The following is a 14,217-nucleotide window of genomic DNA, read 5'->3' on the forward strand; positions in this document are numbered from 1 at the left end:
GATGCTGACACCATTTGAGCGATTGATGCTTTGTTATTAACACTGCACAGTTATTTTGCATCAACGATCGTATTTCATTCCCCAATAGTTCGACGCAACGCTTCACTCTGTCATTTTGGCATTTACGCGCTTCCGCCGCCTTACGAAATTAAAGACTAAAATGTAGCATAATTTAAACAAATTCTACGTTTCATAACCTTTCTACTAATACATAGTTTGTGGGTATTTCTTTGAAAAGAGCGCGTGTAGGAATTTTTGTTTGAAGGACACCCACGAACTGCTTAGTCTCCTTCGCGGCCATTATTAGGGTGGTCACGCAAGCGCTGCGTGACGACCCTAATAACGACAGCGGTTATATTTCCATCAGAAACGGACATCTTACACTAGCTCTACGTTTTAATTTTCAGAGACGCTATACAACTAAAGTACTTTTCCGAGAAAAATATCTTCGTCAATCGTAACGCGAACAAAATTAATATTAGCATACCACTGCATAGGTGAGGATCAGTGTCTTTTCGTATTTTCCATCGCAGCAGATAAAGTAAGTTTATAGCTCAAGTTATAACGACTTTGTTTTTTTTTCTAAAATAAAACAGAAATTAGCGAACCTATGTAAAAGATAGGTCTTCGTTCATTTCTTTCGGCAATGTAATTATTGTGAAAGTCAGCCCAACGTGTAGTAATAACAGTGCCGACAAAACGGTTCTTATATATGGCAAACATGTGATACAACTCATCCTAAAGAGGATAAGCTACTTTTAAAAAGTCAGTTTGACAGTTTACATCTGAAGTAATTATCCTATCCTCAGTTATTTCTGCTCGAGTTACAGAGGGCACATGTGCCTTTCAACAAGGGTATTTTTCTTTTGGAAACAACTTTGGATAGCGATTTAGAGTTTTCCGTATCAGATGTTTGTTGCCAAGTTGTTCTACAGTCTGTCGGAGTTTGTAACACATTTGAAGTCCTTCTTTCATCGCCACCTCCATTTGGTCTTCCTTTCCTTCTTCTTCATGCAAGAGAGCTTGTTCAGTTTTTACCATGACTTTCCACATGTGATCCTCATCTAGTCTTCGCTCGGCAACGCGTTCCGCCTTTTCGAGTAGATTTCTTGCTTCTTCAAAGTTACCTTTGTTCTTGTGGCAAGCTCCGTAGTTTTTTAGAGTCAGAATACTCTCTTTATGACCATCCATCCCCAATTTTTTCATCATTTCTAGAGCCTTTTGGTAATACGATAGTGCGCTATCCAGTTCAGTCTTGTTTCCAGAGAAGAAAAGTAAGTCGGCAAAGTCTTTTAGGCACTGTGCAGTCATAAAATGTTCACCAAGACACTTGTTGAAAAGCTGCCATGCTTGCTTGATCTTTTGGTCAGCCTCAATCTTTTCCTTGCGACGTTTATCGTGTCGTCCAGCAAATAGCAATGTTGCTGCTCTTTCAGGATGTTCAGGGAGTTTTTCTTTGCAGATCTCCAGTGATTTCAGGTAAACTTTTTTAGGTTCATCTGGTACTTTGCTTTCTGAAAGAAATCGGGCATAGCTATGAAGATAAATGACTTCTGATAACGGTTTTGTCGCAAAATCAGTACCGTTTTCTTCATAGAGCTTTCTGGCTTTCTCCATATAGGCATTGTACTTTGCTGTGTCGCCTACTTTTCTAACTTCATGTCCAAGAAGGCACAAAAGTTCCACTCTGTGCACTGGTTGAGTTTCCGAGTCAAACGTTTCCAACAACCTTTCTAGGATGGAAATGTAAAATCTCGGAAGAACACACATTTCTAAATACATGCACTTTTGGGGAAAATCATCGAGAAAAGTTTTACAGGATTCCACGATATCGACATCTTTCTTTTCCCTTCTTTGAGCGTAGATTTGAAGAAAATACTCGAAATTGTGCCTGTCCGCGTTAAATGCCTCAACTGACTCTCTGCAAGTGTTCTTACTCCAGTACCTATTGGCATTTTCAGCCATGCGAGACATAAAGTGAGCACACGCCAATTTGTCCCCCGCAGTAACAAGATGGGGATACTCAGCATCACCAAGCTTCTTTGCTAAAGCTTGAATAAGCGGATGCATCTGATACATTCGGGGGCTTAGTTGCTCGAGAAGTGATCTGTTTTTCAGGGAGCGAAGGATGGAACCAGGCACAGTTCCAGGAATCGAGCATGCTTCCATAACAGCCTCAGCGGCATCTGATGTAAATGAAACCGGGAGCAGAGACAGGAGAACGAAGGCTTCTTTATGTTCAGCTTGAGTCAGAAGGTCAAATGAGGTCTTGATTGCATTTTCTACTGATGTTTCATCGTCTTTCAGAACAGTCAAAGGCTGCTCCTCCAGGTGCTTTATTAGCTTTTCTTCCGTGAAGTCGGAGAGCAGTGATCCAACAATGCAAAGCGCCAATGGAATCCCGCCACATAGCTCAACTAATCTTTCTGTCTTGCAAAGCTTATTTCGCATATCATTATCGTAGATTTGAGAGACAAGAATATGTTTTGCCTCATCGGCTAAAACCGGGTTTAGTCTTACTTCCCTCAACTGCAAATTGGGATCTTTAAATGTTTTTCTTGTAGTTATGACAAATGTCACCTTTTGCTTCGACAATATTCTTACCGCGCGTAAGATGTTTAGGAACAAACTTCGATCTTTCGACTCAAGGACACCATCTGCATTGTCGATGACAAACGTAACTTGCGTTTGCATCTGCTTGCTCCAGTCTTTGAGCCACTGCTTCGGATTCTCTGGCGCTTTTGTGTGGATTGTACCGCGTGAATGGATCATTTCTGTGGCTACTTCAGTGAAGGATCTCTGTGTCAGTAGACTGCAAAACAAGACAGTCCTCTCGTTTTCTGGTTTGGCTAGCTCATGAGCCACTTCGTTAGCCACAGTTGTCTTTCCAAATCCCGGTCCTCCGGTTATCAGAACAACAGGCACTGTGCCAGTTTCTACAATTTCTTTGACTTCCTTTATTTCTTTCTCACGACCAAACATAAGTTTCTCTGGTACTTTGTCTGGAAGAAAGCTGCAAAGATAAGAAGTAGCGTCGTCTGACTCGTCATTTTGTTCCACTCTCCTCCACTGTTCGACTTGCTCCGCCACCGCTCGTCGAGTGTCGTGATCGATGGGATCGTCCTTCAGGTCCTGTATTTTCTTTCGGTAGACACTAGTTTCAAGTGACTCTAAAGACGTGGATATCTTGCTCCACTTGTCTTCGAATTCGCCATTAGGAATACCGGTGGAAACACTGTGACACAGCTCATTCCTGAAGCATTTGATTCGGACGATGTTTGTTTCACGACTGACATCACCATCCGCAGGCATTTTGTGCCATCCAGTTGGGGGCGCCGTTAGATGACAGATTTCACGAAGCAATAAATGCAACAGTATTATGTCGAACGTTTTCGAGTCTGGTGGATCACCTGAAGTAGGAAATAACTTTTCCCACTGGTCATCGAATATTACACGCCTGGATTTCAGACTCTGAAGCTTGGGAAGATTGTTGTTTAATACGTGGTGTAATGTCGCGGGTGGATGAACAGAATGTAAAACCTTTCTAAGAACATGTGTTCCTCCATCAACCAGTAATCGTGCCAGTCTTGTTCCATTTGTCTTTTTTTTCCGATACAGCATACACAGATGATCCAGATGCGCCAGCAGAAGAAGCTGCATCGGCAGCTGTCATGTTCTTTATTGCTCTTAAGCTATAAAACCCTTAAAGGTTCTTTGAAATTGTGTGCTGTCTAGATACTTTTTTCCACAAATAGGACGTTTTTAAAGTCGTTATATGCAAACTGAAATTAACTCGTAGGGTCAGAACACATCTTCAATTCAAACCGTGTTCGATCCAGGCAAACGTTTTTATCCTCGTCAACCACCTGCACTAAATTGGAGGATTTTAAAGTACTTTGAACTTTCCAAGAAACCAGGATGTTATCTTTGTCAAACACCTGCACCAACTTGAAGGTTTTGAACTAGTACTTTGAACTTCCCAAGAAACCAGGATGTTTTCCTTAAATTCACAATTAATGAATGCTTCAGTCAATCGTTGTCTATTTTGATTGTTTGCCAAGCAGTTAGCGAGACACAAATATTAATGTGTCTAGTTAGGCATTGTCCACAGCGCTAAATTTGACCTCTATTTTTTTCGCGGCATCAATCATTTTAGCCTTACCTTTTGGTTTTATAGTTTCTTCTATTCTTAGTTAATTGTAAGATAGAAAATGAAATAAACATGCTGAATGGTGTGCCCAGCATTAACCTGTTATTTTCCTAGGGATTTGCCGTGCCTTAATTTTTATGTTTTTTTGCGGGAGACTAGACAATATCAGAACAATTATTCTAGGAAATCTCCAGGCTTCCTGAAGCAGGAAACACATATATATTAATTATAAGCTATAATAGTGATTTACCAGCCTTAACTCGTAAATAATACCTTTTCATTTGACCAAACAGCTCGATTGCATGAAGTTAAGAGTAGTAAATTAGACGATTCCCTATGGTTTATATTAGTGTCTTCTAATGTTTCCTTTTTCCAATTAATCGGTTATATTTGAAAATCATTGCGTCATCAATTGCATATATGAATATTTGAATACTTTGTGGAATCATCTTCAAGCCAAAGCAACTCTTTCCAAGAATATGTGTTGTTTTCAAATCAAATTAAGATATAAATAAAATTGTTCCTCCCTCACGTCTGATAAGTAGAGATTATACAGTACGCAACAAAATGTGAAGGTATTGTTTGTGTAGTGTCTGAAATAAATCTATTTGACAAATCCCTCCTTTCTTGGAAATAGTAGTACGTCATGATAACTTTTAATTATAAAGTTCTCGATAACAAAGATTTGTGGTTAGAGGTATATACAATATACCGGCCAGCTACTACAGTGAGCGGTATCACCAGTAGTTTCACAGACAAACATTTTGATCTTTTACTGCATGCATACACTGATACCGCGGTCAGCTCGGATTCTTTCCCCTTGCAGCGCAAGCTCTCATCGGCTACTTTGAGTTTACGATGAAACTGATTCCCACCAGAAGTCTTTGGGCAAACTACATTGGCTTCGTCCATGGCGTTAGAGAGTAGCAGAGCACTGTCACCAGGATAACCGCCAATGCTGACTGACGGCTGTCTGCATCACATTGTATCTACATGCACCTTACAGTTTCGAGAAATGCAGTCATTGGGACTGTTTATCCGCTCCACATGGCTTACCGCCAAATGTCTGGCGCGCTGGCACCACATTATTACCAAACGGACAGTAGTCACGGACCACGATTAGTTCTCATACGAGGTTACCACCGTCATATGCACGAACCGATACCTCAGCAGGGACCGTGTTGTGACTGAGCCTCCGATCGCTCAAAAGGGGCGCAGTTATCTGAATGCTGAACTGAACTGAATTTATTTTAGAATTCAAGCGCGATACCGGCTGGCAATAATATCCCATTTCTCCTTTTCCAGGGGTCTATCATATCCTCGTAAAACTATATCCAATTAAAAAAATACAACAAAACAAAATGCTAAAACATGTTTCAGTGCTGTACTTCTAATAAATTCATTTATTCGATCATTCATTCGTTTTTCTAGTCCCCAGTTTCACTGTTTAAACTCGTGATGAATTAACAAAAACAAACAAACATACAAACAAACAAACAAAACAAGCAAAGCTAAGAAACAACAACAACCACAACAACTAGCTTTATATCTTTACATGACCATAAATACATACAGTGTTGCAAAAGCTTTTTTTTAACTAAAACGACAAACAGAACATTACCGGAAAGAGCGTCTTTGGCATCAACTTAAACTGCTAACCACACACTGGTGAAAATTGCACATAATAATGAGCTATATAGTTAAACTCGCTTATAATAACTCCGTTTATATAGAGCAGTTTTTAGCTGAGTGTCATAAAACCAAAACTAAAGAAATTGCTCTGGCCAATCACAAAGGACACAGACAATGCAATGAGCCAATCAAAACTGGAACGAAACACAGGTGTCTGACGTGAAGCGCGGGAAAACGTTTGGGAGCGAGTAACGATTGGTTTTGGTTTTACTTCTGATTATATGACAAAGCGGCGCGAGAATTTCAAGCTAATCACCAAGGGTAGTGAAGCAAAAAATGCAAATGCGTATTGCTCTCGACAGCCGAGTGAAAACCATTCTATATAAACCCTTCGAGCCTAAACATTGCAACAGTTCGGTTGTGGCTGTTAATTAGTAGGTTATTGGTAGTAATATCCTGCGAGCAGTCTCCTTCGAACGAAGGACTGCTCGTAAGGTATGATATTAAAGAACCTAAAATAAATCAGTGGATCTGGAGAAGTTTTTGCCCTGTATTTCCTAATGATATATAGTCTTACTATTTAAACATAATTGCGAGTTTCTCATAGTTGAGGTGGTCGTCCCCCAAAAAAACATTTTCCGGAAACATGAACATTCAACATCTCTGAGCATTTGCAAAACGTCTTTTGAACCGATTTTGCTCTAATCACTCCTTGATTTACGTTTAAGTTAAGAAATCTGCACACTGGTAGCTATATTTCAACATAGCGATGCCTATAGCAACGGTTGTTTACAGTCCAAAAGTGCTTACAAAATGGATTCAGTTCAGTCCATTTCAATTACAGGAAAGCGAATGCTGGAGAATTTTACATCATTGTCCTGAATATTGTGTCCTTTACCATCTTATACGCCCCTTATACTTAATTAACATTTCTGTGACCGGTGTGTATTCGGGTATTCAACGCAACATCTATGTAGCTCCTTTCGATATACCTCCCCCCCCCCCCGCCCTCTTTTACAAGGCCGAATTTAGGTTATCAGAGAACGTGGTAAAACATTAAAGCCTTGTTTCTCCAAAAAAGCCTCACCTCCTGTCATAGCCATCTCGAATGAGAATAAACGCTAGCGGACATTAGAAGAAAGAATACAACCACTTCCTCCTCCCCCTCCACCCCCGCCCCTCCCCCCCAACACCATACCGTAAAAATAACTGCAGTGCAGTAGCTGCAGCGCAGATGAAGACAAGACTTAAACCTGATCAGTTTATGTAAACCTGGCATACGATTTCAACTGTTCCAATTTGGCAAACGTTATTAAATTTTTGAACAGTGATAACCATGTACTTATGTGAAGGTCGAGAAGAGTAAAGCTTTTATTATAAAATGTTAACTAAGGTTACTCTTGTCCGTCACCCCCCCAAGAATTCCATTAAAAAAATAGTAAAAAAACGCATAAAACCAGAATTTCACGGTATCTGCTCCTGAAGTTCCACTGAGTGCATGTTTTTGAGTGCTAGTTATTCAACTTCGAAGTGAATTGTTCAACTCTCCTCCCCAGATTCTTCAGCGGCGCTTCTAAGCCAGTGGAAGAAGTCAGAACTGGCGGCTATGGCCAAGCCCTTGCCTTGTTCTTCTTCAACACTGCTTTCCCAAATGTTGAACGATTCCTCTGTGATGATCTCCTCATCATATAAACTGTCAAAATACGACTTGATGAAACCTGGATGGGTTGAAAACAAAATAGGTTGATTAAACGAAAAAAAAGATACCACCGTCCGAAGAAACAGAATACATATACAACGTTTCGTTAGCTAGCAGTTTCGTGCCCTAAACACAGATCACTTAGTGGGGCTCAGTGGGTCACCGGGCCGTAATATGGTACCGTTGAAGGACCCCAATATGTCGTCTACTTAGAGCGGCTTACAAAATATCGCTGCACCAATGGGAGAGAGAGGGAGCCATGAGTATAATTTGTCATTTCCAACGTACTTTTGACTAACATGCATCAAATAAAAAGGGTCTAATAGTGTTCTGCCATTGCTGCTTAGAAGACGTGGCAAAAAAAAAAAAAAAAAAAAAAATAGGATTTCAAGAGATGAGTGAGCTGTGCTTGAAGATCGATCTTGTAACAGCAAACGCAAAATACCATGTCTGACTTTTTTCAGAAGAAACTTTTATTTTTTTTCCATCGCCTGTGTTTCAGCCCTCCCTTCCAGTCTCATATTTTCCGAGAGAGAAGACGACCAGAGGCGAGGAGACAACTTAAATTCAGGATTTTATCACTTTCTAGATTTTTTCGCAATAAGAGAAATGAGATTACTAGACGTTCTTTGTTTCTATAAAATACTACCTAGATGGTTCTGAAAGTAAAAGCTTCGCAGTATAGTTGAACTCAAACACAACGAGTCGCCTTACGGGAACTACGCCCAAAATCCATGAATTAATTATCTCGTTCCCCGACTGTTTGCGGTCCCGTTTCACAGAACATCGTAGCACAAGTGACAGGAGTAGACTAGAATTCACGAATATGGCCTAAATAGGCTCGAGACACTTAGGTTTTGGTCGCACGGAAATTTGAAGAGGAATAATTAGGTACTCAGCTTATTCTCGGATTACTATCTCGATTACATCACGCGGCAAATTATGAGAGGCTTTCAAACGGGACAAGATCGTAGATAAACAACAAGTTTTTGCACTTGTACCTGGCGGGTGTTCCAGCTGGACAAAGAGTGCCTGTACCGCGAAAAGAGCTTGGAGCTCTAGATTGGTGTCGTCGTCAATATACTTTCGGAGGAGATTTCTTCTGTTTTTCAAGCGACCAAGGTTGCATTTACACTGGCCTCCGTCTTCTTCTGGAGAAAACAAAGGATAACAAATAAGTAAAAGAATGTTTTCACTAAGCAAAACAGACAAACTCGCAATCATGGTAACTAACCTCTATCCATTGTGTCTTCACAGACTACCGTTACCAGAGCTCTAATGAACGGAATCTCTCTGGTATCCGCTGCACAAAGATTTTCCTAGCGAAATTAAAGGAAATAAATTAACCACATTGACTTTTACCACCATAAAATGCGCATATCTTTGCACGGCATTAGGGAAGAGTTGATATGAGTTGATTGGCCAGCTCAGGATCGTGCTAGCTGATGATGATACTCCAACATAACCTGCTTCTGATATACCTTTTACTAAGCTCGTCTTCTCGGTCCGTACTGTAAGATACGGACCGAGTTTTTTTCCCCATCGATTTAAGGGCAAAGTGCGAAGCGAACGGACCATAAATCGAAGGGGTAACCATCATGGTATCTTACCAATAATCCTGAACGTTATTTTGCCGGGTATTTTATCGAGAAAATACAGTGATACAACATTTACAGCTCTACCTTATAGACCCGGTGTTTATAAGAAATCCGACGGCGTTTACATGTAATCGAGAAACAACAATGGTACGATATTTCTCACTTACACTTTTTTGATGCAACACACTTACATTGATCCATTCGAATACTCCTTCGTTAGAAGCTTTCCTTTCCAATATAAGAGTCCTAAGATCGTCCTGTATTCCATCAAAGTATTGACTGGACGAAGCAGTGATCTGTGGTGCCGAATTGGCCTGCTCAAGGCAAAATTCAATATTAATATTCTACAAACAGATAAAGATATTAATGCAAAGAGCCAACGAAGGAGCCCAACGGTGGACAGAAATATTGACTACTAACTGTGCAATCACTGAGGCAGGCGCCTATTAAGGGCAAACATGTTTCATTTGACAGCAATTGCTTAATTAACCATTGACTTGAATTCTTCCGAAGGAGTTGAGATAGAAAAAAAAAAAGAAAGGATTTCGCACCAATGTAATCGAACAAAGCCTTAAAATAAAGCAAAAATACCTCTATGCAGGTTACAAAAAACAGATTTGTAACAAAACATTAGCTCAAGTTTTTCAAAACGTTATTTATGAATCGCTGCGGGTAAAATGGTGACGAGAAGCAGGGGAGTGTCATATCAGTAAATATCATGCGCATATGCATTTGTGCGCTTAGCGAGTTGCTTGACAATAACAAGTAACGTCAAAGCAAAGATTGAATAAGTAGAAATCTGTTCATTGCAAGGGGGTCGCGATCACAGTATGTTTCAACACGTTCGAACACCGTGTCAGCTCAAACTATAAGTCACCCAGACTCTTTATAAGTGCGGAGAGAAATAAAACCTACTTAACCCTTTTCGCTCCAAATTTGTTCTGTTTGTTCCTAATCGTTTAAGGTGTCTGAGGGAAATTTGAACAAGTTTTTAGTGTATGTTGTTGATAACATACTTTACAGTACTTGATCGCAAGGTGTCATCGACAAACAAACCTCGCGCAGCATGTTCTTTTTCTTACTCCAGTACGTTTCTGTTGTTACCAACGCTAGCTTTTGGATTAAAATAAAAAGCTTTGTAACGGCTTATTTAATCAAGTCTCATTTCTCATATAGTATTGATTATCGGGATGACATACAGCCTCGCGTTTGATGTGGTAAATAAATTAACATATTACGGTTGCTTTTCTCCTTCTTCTGCTCACAGCTGTCCAGGAGACATCACCCTGTGGAACATTCCGCCGACTGTCTTGACTGTAAACATTTCCTAAAGAACAATGAAATTGTTAGGCTTTCTCGAAGTCCGTTTCCTCTCTTTGATACTCGGATGGAATACGGTTGAGGCAAGTTTCATATCAGTCATGATAGGATTAGTTATGGCGGCAACAGCCTCTAAATACGTGGGAAATTTTTCGAAATTTCCGATTACTATACGGGCGGGAAATTCAAACCACCGGCAAAACTGTGCAAAAGACAGATTCTTCCCGTGGTGGGAGGTGGTATTGGAAGAATTCGTTTTGTGGAGATTGTTAGGGCTTTATCCAGAAGCCTCTAAATGGACAGAAAGTAAACAGTGGAATTAAATTATAACTAGACAGAAAATAGCTGCCAAAATTTAAATTTACATCTATGATCTATTTCTATATCTAAAGCTGAAGTGGTTCTTGATTACTTGTCACTGACCTCTGCTGGATCGACCTGGGTCCCGCAAATTCCCTGAAAATAAGTACAAGAACATGAGTGCATATAGGAATCACGATAACATTAACATACTTCGGTCTCAGGTACAATTATTTTGCAACAAGCAGACAAAGAAATAAACTTACGGGGCAAGCGATCTTGTTCATTCTTCACTTCGACTTTCCACTTGTGATTCTCATCTAGTTTTATCTCAGCAATCCGTTCCGCCTTTTGGAGTAGATTTCTTGCTTCTTCAAAGTTGCTTTTCGTTCTGTGGTAAGCTCCGTAGTTTTTTAGAGTCAGAATACACTCTTTATGACCATCCATCCCCAAATTTTTCATCATTTCTAGAGCCTGTTGGTAATGCAATGGTGTTCTATCCGATTTAGTCTTGTTTCTGGAAGAGAACAATAAGTCGGCTAACTCTTTTAGGCACTGTGCAGTCATAAAATGTTCACCAAGACACTTGTTGAAAAGCTGCCATGCTTGCCCAAACTTATGGGCGGCCTCATTCTCTTCCTTGCAACGTTTATCATGCCGTCCAGCAAATAGCAAAGTTGCTGCTCTTTCAGGATGTTCAGGGAGTTTTTCTTTGCAGATCTGCAGTGATTTCAGGTAAACTTTTGTAGTTTCATCTGGTGCTTTGCTTTCTTGAAGAAAACGGGCACAGATATTAAGATAAATGACTTCTGACAATGGGTTTGTCTCAAAATCAGCACCCTTCTGTTTATACAGCTTTCTGGCTTCCTCCATATAGGCATTGTACTTCGCTGTGTCACGGCCTATTTTTCTAACTTCATCTCCAAGAAGGCACAAAAGTTCCACTCTGTGCACTGCTTGAGATTCTGAGTCAAATGTTTTCAACAATCTTTCCAGAACAGAAGTGTAAAATCTCGGAAGAACACATATTTGTAAATACATGCACTTCTGGGGAAGATCGTCGAGGAAGGTTTGACCGGATTCCACGATATCGCGATTGTTCTTTTCCCTTCCTTGAGCGTAGATTTGCAGAAAATGCTCAAAATTGTTCCTGTCCTCGTTAAATGCCTCAACTGATTCTCTGCAGCTGTCCTTACTCCAGTAGCTATTGGCATTTTTAGCCAAGCGAGACATAAAGTGAGCACAGGCCAATTTTTCTCCTCCAGCAACAAGATGGGGGTACTCGACTTCGCCGATATTCTTTGCAAAGGCTTGAATAAGTGGATGCATCTGATATCTCCTGGGGACTGGCTGCTCGAGAAGTGATCTCTTTTTCAGAGCGCGAAGGATCAAACCAGGCAGAGTTCTAGAGATCGAGCATGCTCTCATAACAGTCTCCGCAGCCTCTGAATTAAATAGACCCGAAAACACAGACATGAGAACGAAGGCTTCTTTGTGTTCAGGTTGAGTCAGAAGGTCAAACGAAGTCTTGATTGCATTTTCCATTGATCTTTCAGGGTTTTCATCGTCTTTCAGAACAGCCAAAGGTTGCTCCTCTAGGTGTTTTATGAGCTCTTCCTCGGTATAGTCTGAAAGCAACGGTCCCACAATGCAAAGCGCCAAAGGAACACAGCCACACAGCTCAACAATTTTTTCAGCTCTGGAAAGCTTCAGTCGGACATCTTGATCACTGACTCGCGAGACAAGAATGTTCTCCGCCTCCTCGACTGATACCACTTTCAGTACTACCTCCTCCGACTGCAGGGCAGGATCAGTGAATGCTTTTCTTGAAGTAATGACGAATTTCACATTTTTTTCTCGGTGACCTTCGTACGTCACTTAACATCTTTAAGAACGAACTTCGATCTTCGGACTCAAGCACACCATCTGCATTGTCGAGGACAAACGTGACTTGCGTTTTGATCTGTTTGCTCCAGTCTTTGAGCCACTGTTCTGGATTCTCTGGCACATGCGTGTGGATTCTGGCGCAGGAATCGATCATTTCTGTAGCTACTTCATTGGCCTTTCTCTTTGTACGTAAGCTGCAAAAAAAGACAGTCCTTCCGTTGTCTTGGTTGGCTAATTTATGAGCCACTTCTTTGGCCACGGTTGTCTTTCCAAATCCCGGTCCCCCGGTTATCAGGACAACACCAACTGTTCCACTCTGTACGATCTCTTTGACTTGCTGTATTTCTCGGGTACGACCAAACATAAATTCCTCTGGCAAGTTGTCTGGAAGGCAGCTGGAAAGTTCCGGCATAACTGAAAGAGACCCTTGAATATGCGAAATGTCAGCTTTCATCTTCAGCATGGTGTCCTCTAAGCTCTCTACTCGTGGTTCAATGTCAAGTTTACACTTATTTACTTCCTCTTCTATACGACGTTTAGTGTCATGGTCAATTGGTTCAGTCTTCAGACGGTCTACTTCGGTTTGGTCGAGGCCCAAGGCCACCAGTGCCGAAGAAACGTTATTCCATTTGTCTTCAAACTCGTCTTTAGCAATGTCTGTAGAAACGCTGTGGCACAGATCATTTCTGAAGCGTTTGATTCGGACGAGGTTTGCTTCAAGACTAACATCACCATCTGCAGGCATCTCTTTCCATCCTGTTGCGGGCTCCGTCAAGTTACAAATTTCACGAAGCAGTAAATGCAACAGCGTTATGTCGAACGCTTTCGAGTCTGGTGGAGCACCCGAAGACGGAAATAACTTTTCCCACTGGTCATCGAATATTACCCGCCTGGATTTCAGACTTTGAAGCGTTGGAAAATGGTTGTTTAATACGTGCTGTAATGTCGCGGGTGGATGAACAGAATGTAAAACCTTTCTAAGAACATGTGTTCCTAGATCAACCACTAGTCGTGCCAGTCTTGTGCCATTCGTCTTTTCTTCCGATACATCACACACAGATGAACCAGAGGAATCAGCAGAAGCTGCTGCGGCGGCAGCTGCCATGTTTGTTGCTGACTGAGACTTTTCGAAGTAATGTGCTGTCAAAGCACCTTTTCCGAAAGATGTGGTTTCAAAAATAATATCCGAGCTAAAGTACGAGTTAAGACTTACATGACTTACATTGCTGCAGCCTGGACCACTGAGTCCATTTCGAAGTGTATCAGATGTGTTAGATCCGTTCGGTTCGTTTCTAGTAAAACGTGTTAAAATATTAAGAAACTACTTGATGATAAAGCACTTTCAAGTTTCGAGAACGACTCTTTCAGTTTCTGAGAAGGATACGTTCAGTTTTCGACAAAGACGACAGGTGATTTCAGCTCGTTTGTCAAATTAGCATATGCCTACCTCATTTTAGACAGGGTCAATGCTTCCACCAATAGAACACGACTAAGCTCTTATGCATGGCCATGGTTACCGACTACAGACAATAATTGAAAACTCTAAACTGTTAATGATATTGCAATTGTTTTCTGCCTTTTTCGATTTCGCTATAAACGCTTTCATTTTTACCCAAATGTTTGACTTCTTT

The 14,217-nt window shown here is 40.9% G+C and overlaps 1 protein-coding gene and 2 pseudogenes across 2 annotated transcripts in view; 1 reads left to right on the forward strand and 2 right to left on the reverse strand.

The window, feature by feature from the left end:
- The window catches only part of LOC145462727 (uncharacterized), a 179,673-nt gene that overhangs the window by 25,763 nt on the left and 139,693 nt on the right, over nt 1-14,217 (forward strand). The gene's annotated exons all lie outside the window — the stretch shown is intronic.
- On the reverse strand, nt 8-4,302 carry LOC145462733 (uncharacterized; annotated as a pseudogene).
- LOC145462730 (uncharacterized) lies at nt 6,965-13,907 on the reverse strand (annotated as a pseudogene). The gene is made up of 7 exons (XR_014041248.1): nt 10,966-13,907; nt 10,823-10,855; nt 10,318-10,406; nt 9,271-9,393; nt 8,716-8,800; nt 8,483-8,632; nt 6,965-7,500 (listed from the first exon to the last, which is right to left on the reverse strand). The product of XR_014041248.1 is annotated as an uncharacterized LOC145462730 (transcript).

This window comes from Orbicella franksi, chromosome 12, assembly GCF_964199315.1.
Source record: "Orbicella franksi chromosome 12, jaOrbFran1.1, whole genome shotgun sequence".
NCBI classification, from domain to species: domain Eukaryota; kingdom Metazoa; phylum Cnidaria; class Anthozoa; order Scleractinia; family Merulinidae; genus Orbicella; species Orbicella franksi.